Source organism: Lygodium microphyllum, chromosome 17 (genome assembly GCF_053477565.2).
Source record: "Lygodium microphyllum isolate KBCC chromosome 17, Lygodium_microphyllum_v1.1.10, whole genome shotgun sequence".
In the NCBI taxonomy this organism is placed as follows: domain Eukaryota; kingdom Viridiplantae; phylum Streptophyta; class Polypodiopsida; order Schizaeales; family Lygodiaceae; genus Lygodium; species Lygodium microphyllum.
In genome coordinates this window covers 117,880,736-117,901,094 of record NC_141151.1, presented here as the reverse complement: position 1 = coordinate 117,901,094, position 20,359 = coordinate 117,880,736, and the positions used below count along the sequence as shown (strand labels likewise).

The 20,359-nt window shown below is 41.5% G+C and overlaps 1 pseudogene across 1 annotated transcript; it reads right to left on the bottom strand.

The window, feature by feature from the left end:
• Nucleotides 1–219: 219 nt before the first annotated feature.
• On the bottom strand, nt 220–2,396 carry LOC148022287 (acyl-lipid (9-3)-desaturase pseudogene; annotated as a pseudogene). Its single transcript, XR_015694478.1, has 2 exons — nt 1,869–2,396; nt 220–1,783 (listed from the first exon to the last, which is right to left on the bottom strand). The product of XR_015694478.1 is annotated as an acyl-lipid (9-3)-desaturase pseudogene (transcript).
• Nucleotides 2,397–20,359: the final 17,963 nt, after the last annotated feature.

Sequence of the window (20,359 nt, the reverse complement as noted above, 5' to 3'; positions counted from 1 at the left end):
CAATGAAAAAGGAGTGAATGCTTATGGGACTTACAATGAGAGTTTGCTTGTCCACCAACTGCCGACTAGTAAGATCAAAATTGTGTTGGCAATCCACCCAGAGAAAATTCCTAGGGCGTTTCCCTTTCAAGCAAATATTAGCAATGAAGCTAGCAGACTTATACAATAATGAGTTACATGATGATGTTGAAATGGGATGTTGGGTTGGGCACATGTGTGTCTGTGAATCATTGGTGGAGGCCAGAGTCCAGACTGTAGTCGATGATACATTCAAAGCTTCCGAGCTTCCATGGCGGCCGAGCGAAGCGTCCGAAAGAGCATGCGATTGGCTTCCCAGAAACCCACGCATTCGTAGCGGAGCCCATGTTTCTCGCACAAAGCGCGCACGGCGCCTGACACCTTGCGCAGGTTATGGCGAGGCAGTCGAGGGAACAGATGGTGCTCCAGCTGGAATTGCAGGCCGCCATGGAACCAGTCCATCCAGGGCGGGCATTCGATGTTGAGGGTCCCTTTGAACTGCGACATCAGGAAGCTATGGCCGCCCTGGTCGTCATCAGCTCCCTCCTCCACCTCGCACGAGAAGTGATTCAAGCAGAACTGCAGATGCTGCACTGACGTCGTGGCCGAGCTCACCAGCAGGAAACCTAGCCTCTCCTTCCAGTCCGGCAGGCATGCCAGCAGCGCCAGAAACCATGTCCAGAAGCACACAATCCCTCCCACCTCCATCGCCTTGCTCTGCATCCTCTCGCCTGACAGGAAGAAGACGAACGCCTGCAGGAACAGATTGATCCTCGCGATCAGCATCACCGGGTAGAACGTCCAGTGCTGGTAGCTCACCAGCAGCCTCGCCGCGCTGTTGAAGCTCATGCGCCGCTCGTGGTAGTGCGAGTACAGGGACGAGAAGAAGCTCGAGGAGACGGCGAAGAAGGGGATGAACTGCAGGTCCGGGTCGCGCGAGAGGTCGTTGGTGCAGGCATGGTGCGCGTTGTGCGATTTCTTCCACCAACTCGGGCTCAGGCCCGTGATGCAGTTGGCTATGAAAGTCTGCAGCCACAGGTTGAGGCTAGGGCTTCGCAGGAAGGGGGAGTGCGCGTAGTCGTGCATGATGAAAGATGTCTGCGACCAGACGAGGCCAAGCAGGGCCGCGGAGGCCATGTGGAGGAGGAAGCCATGGCGGACCAGGAGGACGCCGGCAAGGGAGAGGGAGAACATGGCAAGAAGGACCGTGGCCAGGAGGAGGTAGGGGGATAGGTCCCTGCGGAAGAGGCCTGCCTGCCTGAGAGTGGCTAGGGTTTGCCTGTAGTCCGCAGAGAGAGGGGAGACCTCGTAGTCGCTCAATGTAGCCACCAGCAGGCCAGGTAGGATGGCGCTCCCCGTGCCGGGAGGATGGAACGCCAAGAATGCGTCTGTTGCGTCCTTGCCTGCCATCGCCAGCAGCAACTTCGCCCCCCCTGGATGTGACGACAGCCATTTCGACACATCGTACACCTTGCCGTTAATGGAGATCCGAGCATCTCCCGGCTTGCTGTGTTGTCTGAGCTCCATTGACGATATGACTGGTAGATCCGTTTTCCTTTTTCCTGCTGTACTAGAGGGAGAAGAAGCAGCATTGACGAGATCTCCATCGTCTCTTTGTTCTGTGGTGGTGGACAGCTTGTTCACTGCTTCTGCGTCTTCTTCTTCTTGCTTCATGGATGATTCATCGGGGCGAGGCCATGATCTGGTACTTGCTCCGGTTCCATCTCCTATCCGAGAACGACGAAGCGCAGTTGCCCGTTGATTGCTTTCCTCCATTGATACAGAGTTAGAACAAGAAATTCTACAGGAATGAGTAAGGCAACAAGCAGATGTTCCTCTTTCCTGCCTACCTCGTCCTCCTTCTTGGCAAGCGGCTGGTAATGCGGTGGTTGCCTGGTTGCGATCTTGCTTGATGATGGAGGAACACATGATATGGTATTTTTTTTCTTTCCCGTTTCTTCGAGCTAGATAGGTTGGGGCTCTCGAAAGGGGTTGAATCACGTGAGGGGAATTTATGGCGATGGGGGTCTGGAGAGGAGGAGCAGGATACAGAGATACACGCCAACGGCCAACCGATGATTAGTTATTATGAAAGTCGAATGAATGATAAGCACAGCGGATTCGAGAAAGGCGGGAGAAGGAAGGTGCTGCGACTCGCGAGACAGATATATTTGTGAATTTCTGATGCGTGCACGGCGCGCCTCTCTGAAGGTGAGATGAGATGATGAGAGGGGCGCGGGAGGAGGGAGGGAGGAATCTCTCTCTCTCTCTCTCTCTCTCTCTCTCTCAGATTGAAACTTGGTATAACAAAGTATCCTAAAAGTTATGAGTTAACAAATTATCGTAACAAAGTATCCTTAAACTTACATCTATATGGTATAACAAAGTGCGGGGCCTCTCTCTCCTTGGCCTCTGCCCCACCTGCCTCCCTTTGATCTTGGGATATCCTCTGAGCATTTAGCTTTGTATTGTGGGAATGTGAGGTTTTTATGACATCAGTCACCTTCACCTTTTTGCTCTTTTTTAAGGGAGAGATTTTCAATATGTTCTTCATTTTTCTGAACTGATGCCATTTGGGTTAGCAATTTATTGTATCTGAATCTCAAAAGCCTAAGGGATGTGAAGTCCCTTGGGTATAACTGTAACCTTATGCGAATGAGCTACCAAAATATGTGTTTTGAACGAATGTGATAAAAAAGTCTTCATCAACTTCATACATGCAATCGAGTGTCGAGGAATTCTGACAAAAGTCTAGATTGCTCCTTTTTTATATATCTTTTGCAACCCTAGAGAATGGAAGCTTGGCAATGGTAGGCTCATGGACATTCATAATTGTCCTTAGCTTCTTAAGGTTGAAGGTGTGCTATTGGTATCACTTTCGTTGAGCTCTAGTCTGCAATACAAGCATGCTCTTCCCAGTACTAGGTTCTTGTGGTACATTTGGTCCAACAGTTGATCCCTGTTGCACAATGTGTGGGTCTTTGAAAGATACACGCCTCGTGGTTTGCTTTATTCTAGCAATGGCTATGAAAATGTATAAAGACAATATAATAACTCCAAATGGAGGAAGGGAGGGGGTCCCAAAATTAAGAGACCCCTTTCCTCATGTTGTTTAGCCCCCCTAGTGGGAGCCACACAACTCGTGGGGGGAGGGGAGGGAGGGGGCTTCCTAATTTTGGAAACCCCCTCTCTCGTGTCGTGCGGTCCCCCTCCCTTGATAGGAGCCATATAACACAAAGGGGGGTTCCAAAATTAGGAAGCCCCCTCTCCCCCATGTTGTGCAAGGTCCTCGTTGGGGAAGGGGGGGGGGAGGGAGAGGAGGAGACCACACAATATGAGAAGGAGGGTTCCAAAATCCCAAGGCCTTGCCCTTGCGTTGTGTGGCTTCGACCTTGGGGGGGGATGGGGGGGGAAAGGGGCAAGACTACACAATGTGAGGGGGGGACCTTGAGATCTTGAAATCCCCTCTCGCATTGTGCAAGTTCTGAGGGTTTCCTCCGACCCGAACAACATGAGGTCGAGAAAGGTCCAAAATGTAGAAATGCCCCCCTTGTGTTGTGTAGGGCTTCGTTAATGGGAGAGACTCAACATAGATTAGCACTGAGAACGTCCATGACGATGTTACTATGGAGGTTTGAGAGGAGTACTGTGAAATAAAATTTTGACTTTCAAATTTGGGCTATATTGCATGTACTGACGCTGGTTGTGCCATGTTAGCAAGAAATGTTCGTCCATATGTGTGAAGTTTAATGGCATACATATGTGCCACATATTCACCACCCGAGGTCTCCGCACGTGTGAAAATGATTGCGTATGTACCCACCATGTGTGCAATACCCAAGGCTATACATGTACGAGTGAGGGGCATATTCATCTCCCCATTTGCGCTCTCTCTCATTCTACTCTCTCTCTCTCTCTCTCTCTCTCTCTCTCTCTCTCTCTCTCTCTCTCTCTCTCTCTCTCTCTCTCTCTCTCTCTCTCTCTCTCTCTCTCTCTCTCTCTCTCCTTCCAACTTGTATTATGCACCCTCCCTCTTCTCTTCCTCTTGCTATCGAAGGCCCGCTCTCTTCTCTTTCTCTTGCTATCGAAGGTCCATTCTGTTTCTCTCCTTAGGTGAAGTCCTTAGTGCATTCTCTTTTGGACTATTGTTATTGTTCTAGTATCATTTTTTTGTTATCTTTTAGGCTATTCATCTCCTCCGTGTGAGGGACCTAGATAATGTGGAGGAGGGGAAGACCCACACAAATTTCATATGACTTATGTCTTTGTCGAAAAGCCCCTTAGAAAAGGGTTTAATAGGATAGTGCTAAGAGTTTCTTAGGGTATGAAGAAGGAGATTTATAGTGTGCTGCACACAATCAGAAGTGCCTTGTCATTGAGTACTTTTATGGGTTTGTTGGCTTTCTAAATGTATTGCTTGGGGATGAAGAGAAAGAGCTCGCCCAAGACCCAGAAGATACACAACAACCTATTAAAGTAGAGACAAATGATATGCAAGAGGTCTCCTAAGCTAGAAGATGTGGCCAGTAAGAGAGAGCAAAGTGCTCAACTTGATGTTGAAGCTTTGACAAGGGAAAATGTAGAGATGGGTTCTGTTGATGAGCAAGAGACTGAGGAGGATAATGGTGATGTTCCTACATCTTTTCTTCCTACCTTTCCTATTGGCAAAAGGCAATATGTTTTCTTGATTGATATACAAGCCCTTTTTAACATTAGGGAGGACTACAACTTGGCCATTATTGCATAGAATCTTGAAACAGATTCTGACTTTATTGTTCCAAATTGGGATAAGTATCTGCTTGTAGATACAAATATGAAGGAAACAAAATACTACTCTATAGCAGAGACTTTGACCATGATATACAAGCATGCACCTTGATATGAGTCACCCCTTCCTTTTGAGAAAGAGTTTGAAGCAACACAAAAAAAATTGATTGTACCTCACTTGGGCAGAGCAAACAAGGACTTGACTCCTAAGTCTTTCCAAATCAACCAATTAAGCATTCAAGTAGGAGTGAGAAGTTGTTGATTACAGATGAAAATCAGAAGATTAGTTTCATGGGCTATGTTCATTTGGATACTATATTGATGTTTATAAGAATTTTGTAATAATCCACTAGGTATGTTTGCTATTTTTCAACTTGTCATGTACAAGGATGGATTCATAGTCATATAGGTGACAAATGGAAGGGAGGTTTAGGCAAGGACTCTACCTTGGGCCATTATATCAAAGGCCTCACCTTTTCAAAGTTTGTTTTTTCTCATCACAAGTTCTCGAGGGATAATGAAGAGTTCCCTCTTTTTACATTGAAGACCTTGTCAAGATATATTTTGGTGAGAAATAACAAATGATGAATGCTCTAGGAAGAGATGTCTTGAACCCATATGCATAATGAGAAGAGTGGAACAACCCAACTACTATAAAGCATTGTACTTGCAAGGTGAGCAATGCAATATCATGATTCTTTGTACTTTCAGTTATTGTCATTATTATTATCAGTCTCTTACACAAGATTGTGTTTATGAGTCCAAACTTCCATCCTAGAACCTAATTCACTTATGTAACAGTTAGTCTATTCATTGTCCATGTCACTATGAATGTGGTCTTCATCTTCCAACCTCCATAGCTGCCATGCTCTAGTTCCGTGATTTGTCACATCTTTGAGGGTATCCTATTAGGTGGAACATAGTGAAGATAATGTTTTTGGAGAAACAAGAAGCTCTGTGAATTTTTTGTCAAGGCCTTGGTATACACGTACGACATGGTAAATATCACTTTAACACATGCATCATTTGGTTTGATGAGCGAGATCAAGGATCTAAACGTGCTTGTAGAATATAAAAATATATATCTACTTAGAACTAGATCAATTTTAATGTTAATCAATAATATTTAAAATAACTAGAGTAACAATTACAAGATGAAGTTGGACCATCTTTAAAAAGATCTATCCATTGCACTAACCATTGACTTTTCAAACTTGTCCAATGGTGTTTCAAAGTCTTAATAGGCATGTGAGTTTCATACTCGCATGTCACAAAACTTAAAGATTATATCTAAATATTTCCAAACATTAGCCTTGCATGATCGTGCTTCACCACTATCAACGTGGTCCACAACTACATTATGGATGTACTTTCACATGTTGAATTGAATTCTTTGAGTGGACTATATTACTTGACAAGGATTATCTGAGAGTGGTACATATAAAAATCTTTATGCTTTCACATCTCCAATGAAAGTTTCTTTGGCATGTCTCTATTATCCTTTGGCATTTTCTCATATTTTCTTATCTTTACATTTTCACCATGCAAACCAACGTTTGATAATGCCTTCTCAAGTGCTGCAATCGCCTTAAATCTACATAGACCTAGACATGTTATCCAAGCAAAACATACATACAAGAAAAGTATTTTCTTAATGATTTTGCACAGACCATGCATTGTGTAGATATGGACTTGAGACAATGAAATATCAAATTTGCTCTAAAGTTTAGATCTTTGAGGTACCTATTGGGTGCCTTTTTTGCCAACTTTGCAACATGCATGCAATATATGCATGAGCTCTATGAATTGGCCCCTTTTGAGACATTATACATGCCCTGTAGGAGGGTCTTCAAATTACTTGCTAAATGCCACTCTATTTTGAATCTTCTAATCTTTCCACATCCAAGATCCTCCCATTTCTTTGCTCACTAATGATTTGGGGTATATTTATCTAATGGAAAATCCAATGCAAGGTTTCAAAATTCTCGGACATGACTTAGAACACACTCATATCATAAGCATGTCACACACCCATACTATTAGCATAAGTAAACTTCTAATATAAATATATTTCTCACCTCAAAGGACCCTAGAGACAATATATTATTCTCTGACTAGATACTAAACCGTATTAGATTGTGCTTTGAAATTGTTGGATCGAGTGCCCTATTGATCAGGGTACTCTAGCTTTGTATCCTTCACAATTTGACACTCAGCTTGAGTACAAATTTAGGACACCATCACATTTATCTGGAGTCACCTCAAATAATTGAATAAAGTATGATTGTAAGGCCTCCAAGTTGTAAATATATATTATTGTATTTGTTATAAACCATTGCCTCCCTATGTTGCTCCATGGTACATATATTCAATATGAAATGGAGCTCTAAGGAGCTATAAAACTTGATCATTCACTTGTTTTCACATTCTTTTGAGTGATGTTGAATTTGGTAATATTAATCCATGCAGTTAAATTCCTTCATCGTCAATTGAAGAGATTTGTAAATAGTTCTATATGCCTTGTTGGATATACCTGTCTCATCCAATAATGCTTGCATATAGCTTGAGCTAAGTTGGTTCCCTCTCAAGAAGGTCTCAATCTCCTGTTGTGTAAGCTTTTGATACTTTGGATTCTTCAAGATCGCTTTGATAGCTTCCTTATTAAGAAGTATTTTAATGCATTCAATTGATGCCTCCATACTTGAAGCCTTTTCTTCATTAGGTTGTAGGATATCTCTATAATCAAAATCAAAATGTTCATTTATCATATGGTACATTATAAATATTTTATGAGATGGAGGAAAAAGTAACAAAGAGCTTACTTATTTTAATGTATATATCATTTTCTTAATGCTACCACTTTGTAACTTCATATGTTGGATATTTCAAAGTTTTCTGTACTATTTGCGAACCCCCAATACTATTTCTTTAAGTCTCAACCTATCTCTTTGTTTCTCTAGCTCTAAAATAATCTCCTTGTTCTATAGTAGTTTGTGCTTACATTACTCTAATGTTAGTGTCAACAAAGAGGCATTCTCCTTCTCTAACAAATCTCTTTCTAACTTATGTACATTGCTAATGGCATCCAAATGTTGGGTGTATCCTAATAGGCCATTATAACAATTTCCAACAAAGCTTGCTAAATGATGTAATATACCTGAATAGAGGTGTGGAGTTATGGAAAGGATCTTTTGGATACAATTTTTCATCACTCCATAGATCTATATTATTCTATCCTTATAACCTACACAATTCTTTGGATGTAGAAGATAAGAGATAGGGTTTGTTTTTCCTACCTAATGGCTCACACTTGCGATCAAGCTTGACATGGATGTGATATGCCTCTCTCTTGTATCTGTTTGATGATGATTCGAGCACCACCATCTCCATTTGTGATATTGATTTTGCTCTAGCCATCCCTATTGATTCCACCTTAGCCATCTCCATTTGTGATGTTGATTTGGCCCCAACTGTCCCTATTTGTGATATTTGTGATGTTTGTGAAGTTGCTTTGAAAAATGAGAGAGAATACATTGAATATTTCAAAACATAATGTGGCTGGCAAAACTCAAGGCTTCATTGGTGTGCAGATCGGATGTTGTATGCGCACGTAGTGAATGCCGGAAGGTCCCCAAGAACAAATAACTCTACAAAACCTTCATAAAAGCAAAAAGAGAGTTTACACGACATGAGACAAAAAGACAAATTGGGTGCAATCTCCCCCCATGCCTTGTGTGAGTGCTTCACAAGGCATGTATTTATAGATTTATTTATCTCAAATCTCAAAAATAGCATGCTTTTGGCTTTGTGTTTGCTTTTTCCCAAATAAAAAGTAAGGCGTTTGGACGTCCAAAAGTTAGAATGTGCCTAAATACAAATATCAGATAATGAGATATTTAACCGAGCACCTATGCGCATACAAGATAATAAATGTTTTGTCAAGCGCTTTAATAAATAAGCGCACCTAAATAAATATTGGTGCCACGCCTTTAGTAATAAGGCGCGCGCCCATCAAAAATAGTAAATCTTCTAGGCATTTTGAATTCATGCCACTGCCCGGTGCTACCCAATGCCATCATTGCTTGCTCTACACATCAACTGAAGCATTCACAATTGTTAGAAAATAATAAGATAAAATCCAACAAAAGTGAATACCTAGCAGCCTTCAGCTACAAATAATTAAATAGGTTGGAACTCTGTCCTAACCTTTTTTTAATTTGAGTGTGCACTCTAAACTCATAAACGTCCATTAATTTGATACGTATTTTGTAGAATCACCCATTGTGGAATCACCCACATGCACATTACATTAATCTGATGCTCAAAAAGGACAAGCGTCCCCGTCAACTTCTTGCACAAGGAATCCACCTTGTGTACGAGCCCTGACAAATAAATAGTTCTACAAAATCCACCGAAAAACCTCACATAATCCACCGTGGAATATGCCTCTAGTTTTACGGAATCCACTGTGGAATATGCCTCCTAGCATCATTCATGTTGTCATTGACTCATCTTTTGATATAAAGAGACTATGCCATTAATCTCGATCAATCTAGATATAAACCATCAAGTTTTGAGCATCGAGTACTTATTCCAAGATTTGATATCTAGACTCTTAATTAGGGCTAATTGATAACTTAAAGACTATGGGCTAATTTGTGTATTTCAAAGAAAAATATAAACTTTTGAAAAAAATAAATTCTTATCATTTTTAATTTTCTAAATTCTTGTCTCTCTCTATACTAAGGTGGAATTTCTTACAATGTTAGTGGCAACCAATATTATGTCAGGAAGCCCTAAATAAACTTGTGAATGCAAAATGGGATGTGTCGATTCATCAACCACCAACTCAACTTGCATTGCTCTATACTGCAATATGCATCCATTATGAACTATTGAACAAGTCTCCCACCTTGTGGCAAGCATGCAACCATGTCATCCCAAACTTGAAGATGAAATGTATACTACTCCATTTGTGTGACACAATCTTTGTTGTGGATATGCATATCCTCATCCATAGTATTATAAGGGATCTTTACGTGCCAACCATCCTTGCCATTGGAAAACAAAAGAACATAGGACAAAGGCATATAACTTAAGTTGGGGACAAAGGAACATGCATGCTCCTTGTGTAGTACAGATTTATGTCACAAACAATAACATAAGGAATTGTCATCTTCTTGACTAGATATGATGGCTACAACCTCATTTCTAGCAAGCATGGAGTACTATCTTGAGGTTCCATGGCCCTCTATAATAGTCATTTATATCTTTGTTACAGGATTTTCATGCATTTTCTTAGCAACGATTCGAAATGCATAAGCACAAACATTGTGAGCATGCATTGTATCTTACAACGAAGCCAACGTCTTTGAATCAAGATTTGGCATGACATACATCATATTTTGAAGTTCATGCTCGATATTATACATATACAATTGTGCAAAATGTGGCCTTGCATCACCGCATGCATGTGGCAACATGGCCCCAATGTGTTAATATATCGATTTGTGAACTTAAATCGTATAACCATTTCAACAAGCCAACAAAATGAATCATCAATCTTAGCACCTACGGTGTAAAAAAAGCCTATTCTACCATGGAAATCAACAAGAAAGCTAATGAACTAAACAAGGAAAATAACAGAAAATAATATGAAATGCTTCAATCATGGCCATGCCATAGACATCTTCCATTATACCATAGCACAATGTAGCCATGAAAGTTGAAATCAAGATACAAGAAATAAAGCTTGGTACTCACCCTAAGATGGTGATGGACAAGAGATCTCAAAAAATTAGTGTAAGTGTTAAAAAGATGCCTACATTAGAACTTCTTGCCTTTTTATAATAAACCCTAGTACCACCATGGCTAAGGTATTTACATGGTTTATTATAGTAAAGGTAAGTGAACTAATGTGGCTAATTTTCTTCGTTACAAACCATCCCTTTCGAAAGATGGTTTTGTCCTCAAAATTGAAGATAATGGGTGATAGACAAGTCATTAATGAAGCAAATCATGTCGATGAAGATCCAGAAGCATGTGGAAGCACTTTTCGTAAAGAAATCTCATAATGAACCTGAAACAGTGAAATGATTGCTTACTTTCCAAACAATATTGAATTCGTAAAGCTGCCATAACTTTTGATTGAAGTGTCCAAATTGAGTGTTTGTGGTATAAAAATGAAGTACACATCCCAAGGCATCAGTCCATACCATCAAAACCACTTCTTGATGTCAATAAGTCCATTTAATTCATGATAGTATTTTTATATTGCAAGTTGTTCTTGCACAAACTGTCATAATTCTTCCTACAAGAGCCATGGGAAAGCATCAAAGTATGAAGAGGGTTGCTAAGTGGACTCTTCCATAGGTAGCCCCTTCCATTTAATTAGAAATTCAGTAAGTGTTCATTTCCTAAGAACCTTCTCACACTTTCCAATGATTTTCTCAGGTTCATAGACAATAAGTCCTTCTTCATCAAGTGGTGGAAGCTCTTCAATAACCTTTATATTTGGCAACATATTTCTTCAATTGTGATACATGAAAAACATTATGTATGCAGGTAGTAGAATGTAGTGGGATCTTATATGCAAGCTCTCCAATATTTTCCAACACCAATTATGGGCCGTAAAACTTGTGAGCCAGCTTGTTATGCCCTCCTTTGAGGGTAGCATAATGAGACTTGGAAACTTTCAAAAAGACCCAATCTCCAACATCAAATTCTATGTGCCTCCTTCTATCATCACCATAGGATTTCATGATATCTTGTGCCTTCCTTATATTCTCTTTACATTGATTCATTAGCATCTCCATTCTCTCTAGTTCATCCTTTGCTTATGGATTTAACTCTTCATGAAATATGGTTAAAAGAATTTGAACCTTGTATCCATAGAGTGCCTCAAATGGAGCCATCCCAATACTCATATGATATGTATTGTTGTAACAAAATTCAGCAAAATGCAACCAATTATCCCAAGAGGATTGAGTGTCATGACAAAAGTGTCTCAAGGAGACTTCCACCCAACGGTTAACCCTGTCACTTTGGCCATCGGTTTGAGGGTGGTAAGCGGTACTTGGAGCAAGAGTAGTGCCCATGGAAGTAAACAAACTCTTCTAAAAAATTCCCATAGGTCTAGTATCTCTATCCAACACAATCCTCAAAGGCATTCCGTATAGCTTGAATACGCCTTCCATGAATTGATCGGCTACTTGCTTGGCTCAAATCTACATCTTTGTTGGAATAAAATGGGATGATTTGGTAAGTCCATCCACAACAACAAAGATACTATTCCAACCATGCCTTGTGGTAGGGAGGCCCGTAATGAAATCCATAGAGATATCGGTCCACTTTCCTTATGGAATTGGCAAGGGGGACTGAAGGAGGCCGGCTGGTAATAAAGAAGAATCTTTATTTTGTTGGCATTCCTAACAATGAGAGATATACTCCTTCACATCTCGCCATTATGCCTTCTAATAAAAAATCTTATGTGCTTTGTCAAAGGTCTTAAAGAGACCAAGATGACTAGTCAAGGGTGAAGAATGCATTTCTTGAAGGACTTTGAGCTTGAAATTACTTTGAGGGATCAAGTAGACCTTCCCTTTACACTATAAAAGTCCATTATGCCATTTGACTTTTGGGTATTCTTAATTTTTTCCTTATTGTAATTTTTGCATTATTGTGGTAGCATGCTCCTCCAGCTAACTCAAGAACACAAGAAGAGAGATGGAGGCCAAAACACTTTCTTGCTGGTTCTTTCTTCTTCTTCCACACACTATACAATGTACACAAAGTATAGATAAGATACAACATAAAGGAAAGTGGCCCTCTAAGTCAAACAGTGCATAATCGACTACACTAATCGACTGGCGTTATGCTGTAGGTAGGTGTAACAAACTAAATATAATAAGTAATAAGTCAGTGTCCATGTGAGTGTCATAATGACCACCAACGTTCTAAGTGTAGACGTAGGGGCTCATCTAGCCATGCGATCCATCATCAATGTCCGCACGTGTTGAGCTTGCCATGTCAACATCCTAGAGAGCGCATCCGCCACTATATTGTCTTTTCTAGTCATATATGCAATATAAAAATCATAAGATTGAAGGGTTGCCAACCATCTTCTTTGTTTAGGAGACAAGTTGGGCTGAGAAAGAAAGTATTTCAATACCCTCTAATCACTTTTCACCTTAAAGTGACCCCCACAAAGATTATGATGTCACTATTTCACTACATGTAATATAGCCAACATCTCTTGCTCATATACATGCATTCGCTTTTCTTTTTCATCAAATTTTTTGCTTTCATAGGCTATGACACCATGTTCTCGGGCTAAAACAGCCCCCAATCCTCTTCCATTAGCATCCGCATAGATAGTAAAGACCTTAATCGTGGTAGACCAATATAGGTGCTAAAATGAGGAGTTGCTTTAGCTCATTGAAGTTTTTGTCGGATATTTTATCCCAAAAGAAAGCTTCTTTCTTTAACCTATTGGTGGGGTAACCACATGCACATAATTCTTTATGAACCTTCAATAGAAAGAAGATAAGCCAAGAAAACCCCTCAATGATGTGGTATTTGTCAGTGTAGGCCAATCTTTAACACATTGGACCTTCTTTGGATCAACCTTGATACCATTCTTTTCTCAAGATGTCAAACACCTCTTTGACATGCTGTAAATGCTTTTCTTTGCTCTTCCTATTTATCAATATATCATCAAAGAATACCAAAAATGTCTTTTAAAAAAGTAACTAAAATATTTTATTCATCAATGCTTGAAATGAGGCTGGAGCGTTTGAAAGACCAAAGGGCATAACCATAAAATGATATAGTCCCCTTTCAATCCTAAAATCAGTTTTGTATTCATCTCCCTCCATACATATTTGGTGGTATCCCGATCACAAATCAATCTTTGAAAAGACCTTTGCATCCTTCAACTCATCCAATAGATCATCAATTCTTGATATTGGATACCTATTCTTGATTGTGGCCTTATTCAAATCACAATAATCTATGCACATACGAAACGATCCATCCTTCTTCTTCACCAAAAGAACAAGAGAAGCAAATGGAGATTGACTTGGTTGTATGAGACCCATCTCAAGTAATTCCTTTACTTGGTGCTCAACTTCTTCTCTCTCCACCTTTGAGAGATTATACAAAGGCTTATTGATAGGCTCAATGGGATGATCCACTTCATGTTTGGGAGAAAGAAAAGAGGGAGGCTGAAATAGGTCATCATAATCTTCCAACAATTTGCAAAGGCAAGGATCCATGTCCTTGGGAGGTGTAGAGGGTTGGTCCCCATCAATCTTAAACAAGAGAAGAGTGAACATACTAAAAGGGAAGTAGAACCCAGGAGAAAGAAGCTCGGCGGTGAGAGCTATGGCAGATGGAGAGCAAGAGCAAGAGAGAGAGAGGGAGAGAAACTCAAAAGTGGAAACTCCAACAATCACAATGTGTGGTCGGGCCTTTCTTTATTCAAACTATAACTAAAAGAATAAAGAATAAGTGACTGTGATGGGCGCGCGCCACCTGCAGTGTGCAGTGGCGGGTACTGTTAGTGTAGTAAAGTGTAGTAATACATGGGCGGCTAGGCGGAGGCTCCTTCACCCCCAACAACCTCCCACTTAAAGGCAAATCTTCCCCACTAAGAGAGAAAAGAAAAGAAAAGACAGTACAACATGTACACATGTACAATAGGATGAGGAAAAAGATGTCATCTCATCCAACACCCATCAATCTCCTGAGGAAGGAAAAGCGCTTTGTAGTGAGGCTCTTCGTGATAAAGTCTACAAGATTCTGCTCAATCGGAATCTTGAAAAGGTCAACAGAGCTGTCCTCAACGACCTCACAAATGAAGTGATATCTCACCTCAATATGTTTCGTCTTTGCATGGAAGACCGGATTCTTGGCCAACTGAATGGCACTCATAGAATCCGAATGCAGTGTAGACATAGCATCTGTCATACCAAGGTCTGCAATCAAATGGCCTAACCAGATAGCCTCCTTGGAAGCCTCTGTGGCTGCAATATACTCAACCTCTATAGTAGAAAGAGCCGTACACTTCTGCGCCCTGGACATCCAAGAGATAGCCCCTCCATCATAAGTGAACACATAACCAGAAGTGAACTTCCTACTATCTGCATGTCCTACATAATCAGAGTCAATGTACCCCACAACTCCTATATCCTAGTTGCCATAGCAAATACACATATCTATTGTGCCCTTCAGGTACTACATGATACCCTTCACGGCATCCCAATGTTTGTTGCCAGGTGTAGCCATATAACGTGCCACAACCCCAACTGCAAAAATGGACAGCCAATAGGCTTAAAATCCTGTATTCGGAAGCGCTGAAGGACTTTATGAATGTATTCCCTCTGCGATAGATAGAGTAGTCCTTGAGATATGTCGTGCATAATGTGCATACCAAGTATATGAGAGGCATGTCCCAGATCTTTCATCTCAAAGCTCTTCTTGAGGTGAGCCTTAAGAGCATCTAGCTCCTCATGATCTGTCCCTGCTAAAAGCATGTCATCCACATAGAGTATCAAAATCAGTAAAGAACTGTCACGGGCTTTCTTCGTGTACAAGCACAGATCCATAGCACTCGGTTGTAGCACTGTGAATTCATGAATGCATCGAATTTATGGTACCATTCCCTAGGTGCCTACTTCAAGCCATATAGACTCTTCTTTAGCTTGCACACTAGGTGTTCCCTGCCAGGGTTTGCAAAGCCCTTAGACTACTCCATGTAAATCTCATCATGCAAGTCCCCATGTAAAAAAGCCGTCTTGACATCCATCTGGTACAAGTCCAGGTCAAGCTGTGCAACCAAAGCCAAGATTAAGGGTAGGGTGGTCATCTTGACCACAGAAGAAAAGACTTCATCAAAGTCAACACCATGCTCTTGCTTAAAGCCCTTAGCAACCAATCGAGTCTTGTATGTCGGCTTGGGGTGTCCAGGGGTACTTTTCAGCTTGTACACCCACTTGCATGGCAAAGCCTTCTTACCCTGAGGCAAGGAAACCAAATCCCAAGTCTGATTCTTATGCAATAAGTCAAGCTCAAACTGCATAGTCCTCTTCCAAGAGTGACAATCACCCCTGTGCATAGCCTCATCATAAGTGAGAGGCTTTTCTGCATCTGTAACCAGTACACCATAGAGGGTGCAAAATGGTCAAGAGGTCATCTATCTCTAGGAGAATGCCTCAACCTAGGCTCTTCTGCCTGACCAACATCTTGTCTAACATCAGCATGTCTAATATCTAGGCCATGAGTATCAGGTGATACTGCACGCTGTCTAGCTGGCCGTGGAGCGGCGGGTTATACGGGAGCAGGTGGCTCCTCCTGAAAGATAACTCTACGTACTATAACCACTTTCTCAAGCTGCATATGCATTTTGTCATCATGAAAGATGACATCATGGCTGCGGATCACTTTTCGCGCTTGCAGATCCCATAGACGGTAACCCATCTCTCTTGCATCTCCATAGCCAATGAAAATGCATTTGACACTTTTAGGATCCAACTTATTGTGTTTGTCCTTGGGCACATGGCAGAATGCCTCACATCCAAAGACACACAAATGATCATAAGAGGGGGCACTTGCCTACCCATACCTCCTTTGCAACCTGAAAGTCAATGCCACTGCTAGGTGACCTGTTAATGAAATGCACTATAGTAGTAACTGCCTCAGCCCAAAAGTGATGCGATAAGCTAGCCTGGCTAAGCATGCTATGGACCCTTTCCTGAATGGTCCTATTCATGCATTCAGCCATACCATTCTAGGGAGGGGTATAAGGGGCGGCGCTTAATACCTCGCTCATCACAAAATTGCTCAAAAGCACGTGATATATACTTACCCCCATTATCTAACCTTGGGCATTTCAGCCTATTCCCAAATTGGTTCTCTGCTAATGCAAGCCAACGCTGAAATGTGTCTAAGATATCGGATTTTCTCTTTATGGGATAAGCCCAAACCTTATGTAAGTAATCATCTATGAAAGTAACAAAATACTTTGCCCCACCTAGTGACTAACAAGGCAGGGGCCCACATACATCTGAGTGCACAAGAGCCAAGGGCTCACCCATGCGTTTCTTACCAAACTTTTGTATGCGTATTCCTAGTCTGCCTACCATACAAACAATGATCACAAGAGTCAAAATGCGAAGAGTCAAAAGGGATACTGCAAAGCACGGAGCATTTTCATTCCAATAAGGGACATATGCCCCAAACGAGCATGTCAAAGGGATACATGGGGGATAGAACCCACAGACAAAACATGATTCAAGGTAGCTCCAGATACAAGTAAGGGATAGAGGCTGCTAGACTTGGCACCTCTTGCAAGCACAAGCCTGTCACGACTAATCTTCCATGTAGAGTCTCCAAAAAGACACAAAATACCATGCATTATCAAGCTGTCCATCTGACATAAGGCTGCAAGTCAACATAGGTACATGGCATACATCATGCAAAACAAAAGAATTGTTAGAAGAAAACTACAGCCTAACATCTCCAATGCCCATGATGTCAAGAGACCTGTCATCACCAAGACGCTCAGAAGCAAATCCAAAAGCCAGCACTGTGCATACATAGAATGTGTCTCAGAAGCCTGTAAGGCATCACATGAGGAAGCTACAAGTATGTAATCCTCATCTGAATCAGTGGCCTGTATGACATTAAAGTCTTCTATCTTCACACTGGACTTTGTAGGTACAATACTATGCTCAGAAGACTTTTCCTGCACTTTCTCTTTTCCCTTTTCCTTTCGCTTATCATCGTGCATCTTATGGCACTGCAGCCTAATATGTCCTGCTTTCCCACAATAATGACATGTAAGATCAGACTTTCGTCCACGGGACTTATTGCGACCACGTGACTTTGACCTAGACTTCTGAGAGTCCTTGCCCTTATGATCATTATCATGCCTGCCATGTCTGCCACATCTAACTATCAATGCATGTGAAGAGCGGAAAGCATCATTGTTTCTCCTGTTGATTTCCTCAGTCAATAAAGCACTCTCAACATCTTTGATTTTCAACCCATCAAGTTTGTTCATGCATATGGCAGTACGAAAGACATCCCATGATTCAGGCAAGGTGCAAGCAGAAACAACGAGTGCAAGTTGTCTTTGAACTCAATACCCTGTGACAACAGATTCTTCATGATAGCATGAAACTGACTGAAATGAGATGATAGGGATGTCCCCTCCTTCATACGAAGATCCATTAACTACTTCAGCCAATACATCTGTGACGCAGGACTCTGCTATGCATAAAGCTCCTGAATCTTCTCCCATAAGTCCCATGCACTTTGATTCTCATATTCAACAACATTATGATGTTGGACTTCTTCTGAAAGTGACAAGATAATGTAGACTTACATAGCTCATCAACTTCCATCCAAACTCATCATCCATATCCTCGGATTTAACACCCTTGAAATGCAAGGGTTTAATTTGCAACTTTTGCACCAAAACCTTCCATATCTGGGACTCCCAATACCCATAGTTGGTACCATACAACGTGGCAATGTTAAAGAGAGATGACTAGCCATACTGTCCTAAATCAAAGCAAAAAATGCAAAATTGCAGGTTGTTGTAATTATCAAAAAATGCACTAAAACCACTGCTAAAACTGGCTGAAAGAGTGGATATCACCAAGAGAACCACCTATCCACCAAATATGACCAAGAGAACATCAAACAATAAGCATTACCCTCATACAAGTGTTTGAAATATGCAGATTTCAACTTGCTGGAATAAATTACAACAATATGTAAAAATGTACCAAAGTGAAGCAATCACTAATAAAAATGTCACTGCAACTGCCAAGTAGCAAGATACAGCCAATAGTGAGTGTCAAGGGGCAAGAAGGTACCAAGAACTATCAAACCAATAACCTATCAGGCAAGAGACATCTCATAGGTCTAGAAGTCATGCATGTAATGGGTCTCAGGGTAAGAGAAGAGACCAAGCATAAGCACAACTGATAGAGCAAGAAGCTCAATGCATAACCATCCAAGATGCATACAAAACTGACAAACCTGTGACAGAGATAGGTGCCTGCCCGAATAGGCGTATCAAATCACCCCACTACAGACTAACTGCAGACATAAATCTCTCAAGAGAGCAAATGCATATAACTATCCCACAAGCTCAAGCTCAAGTGTAAATAAAACTCTGTGCACATCCAAATATGCCAAGAGGCTCCCACTGGAAGTAAAGTCAGATGCAAATAGAGCAAGCAACACTCAAATACATTGAGCACATAGCATCAGACATTCCAAATCCCAGTAGGGTATATCCAGAGCATAAATCCCAAGCTATCTCAGACCCATAAAGCATAAGCCCAAAAGCATTCAAATAGCATGTAACTAACAACCAAATGTAATGCCCAATAGGTCCAAAATGCTCAAATACATCCAAAGATGAAGCTCCAAGTGACTGTCAAGCATGGGCAAACCAAGTGGCATCCATATCTGACCAAAGCATAAATGCAAGAAGCCTAAATGTCAAGCAGTGACAATAGGCATAAACCGGTCCAAAGCATGTCAACTCAATCCTAATGCCAGTGAATGACGACCAAGATGGAGCCTAATCCAAGCTCAAAAGCATTCCGGAACTAGAAAGAAGTGTTTAACAATCTTCAAATACATCAGTATGATCATTCAAAACTCCAATAAGCACCCTGTATCCAAGAACCAATGCATACACAAAGTAAATGAGCTTCAACCCACTGTATTACATCAGCATATTCACTATCAAATGAAACTCAATCGGTGTCCAAATCTACTCCAAATCAGTCCCAAAGCATAGATATAGCATCCCATAACATCCGGCATCAATAGGCATTAAACAGGCAATGCCAAGAAGCATCAAACATTAAATGTCAAGTGCTGCCCTATTTTTTACCATCTTGGGACTGTGTATACAGCAATGGCTAAAGGTGGAAGCACTCGTATTGATCTCCGGGAGTCAAGAACCAATGCCCGAGAGTCCAAAGATGATTGGGAAGGTTGCAAACAGTGCCGGGAAGCTAGGAAAGGAGATAGAAATGCCAAGAGGAGATCACTCTAGCCCCCTAAAAATGTGTCGCATTTTGCGTTGGCTGCTTCTTGGGGGCTAGGGGGTCTTCAACAGTGCTACTAAGCACTTGGCAATGATTAGGGGGCTTTGATGCAACCCTGCAAGTGCCGAATGAAGGCCGAAAGATCGAGGAGGAGGGGGAGATCAAAACATACCTACAAATGAAGGTGCCATGGCTGCTATTGAAGCTCGAGTTGAAGCTCTTCAAATCCGGGCTAAAGAGAATGCTAGGCAAGCTCGAATGCCTTTAGTCTAATACCAATTGAAAGGGAAGTAGAACCTAGGAGGAAGAAGCTTGGCGATGAGAGCTATGGCGGATGGAGAGCAAGAGCAAGAGAGAGAGAGAAACTCAAAAGTGGGAACTCCAACAACCACAATGTGTGGCCGGGCCTTCCTTTATTCAAACTGTCACTAAAAGAATAAAGAATAAGTGACTGTGACGGGCGCCCGCTACCTGCAGTGTGCAGAGGTAGGTACTGTTAG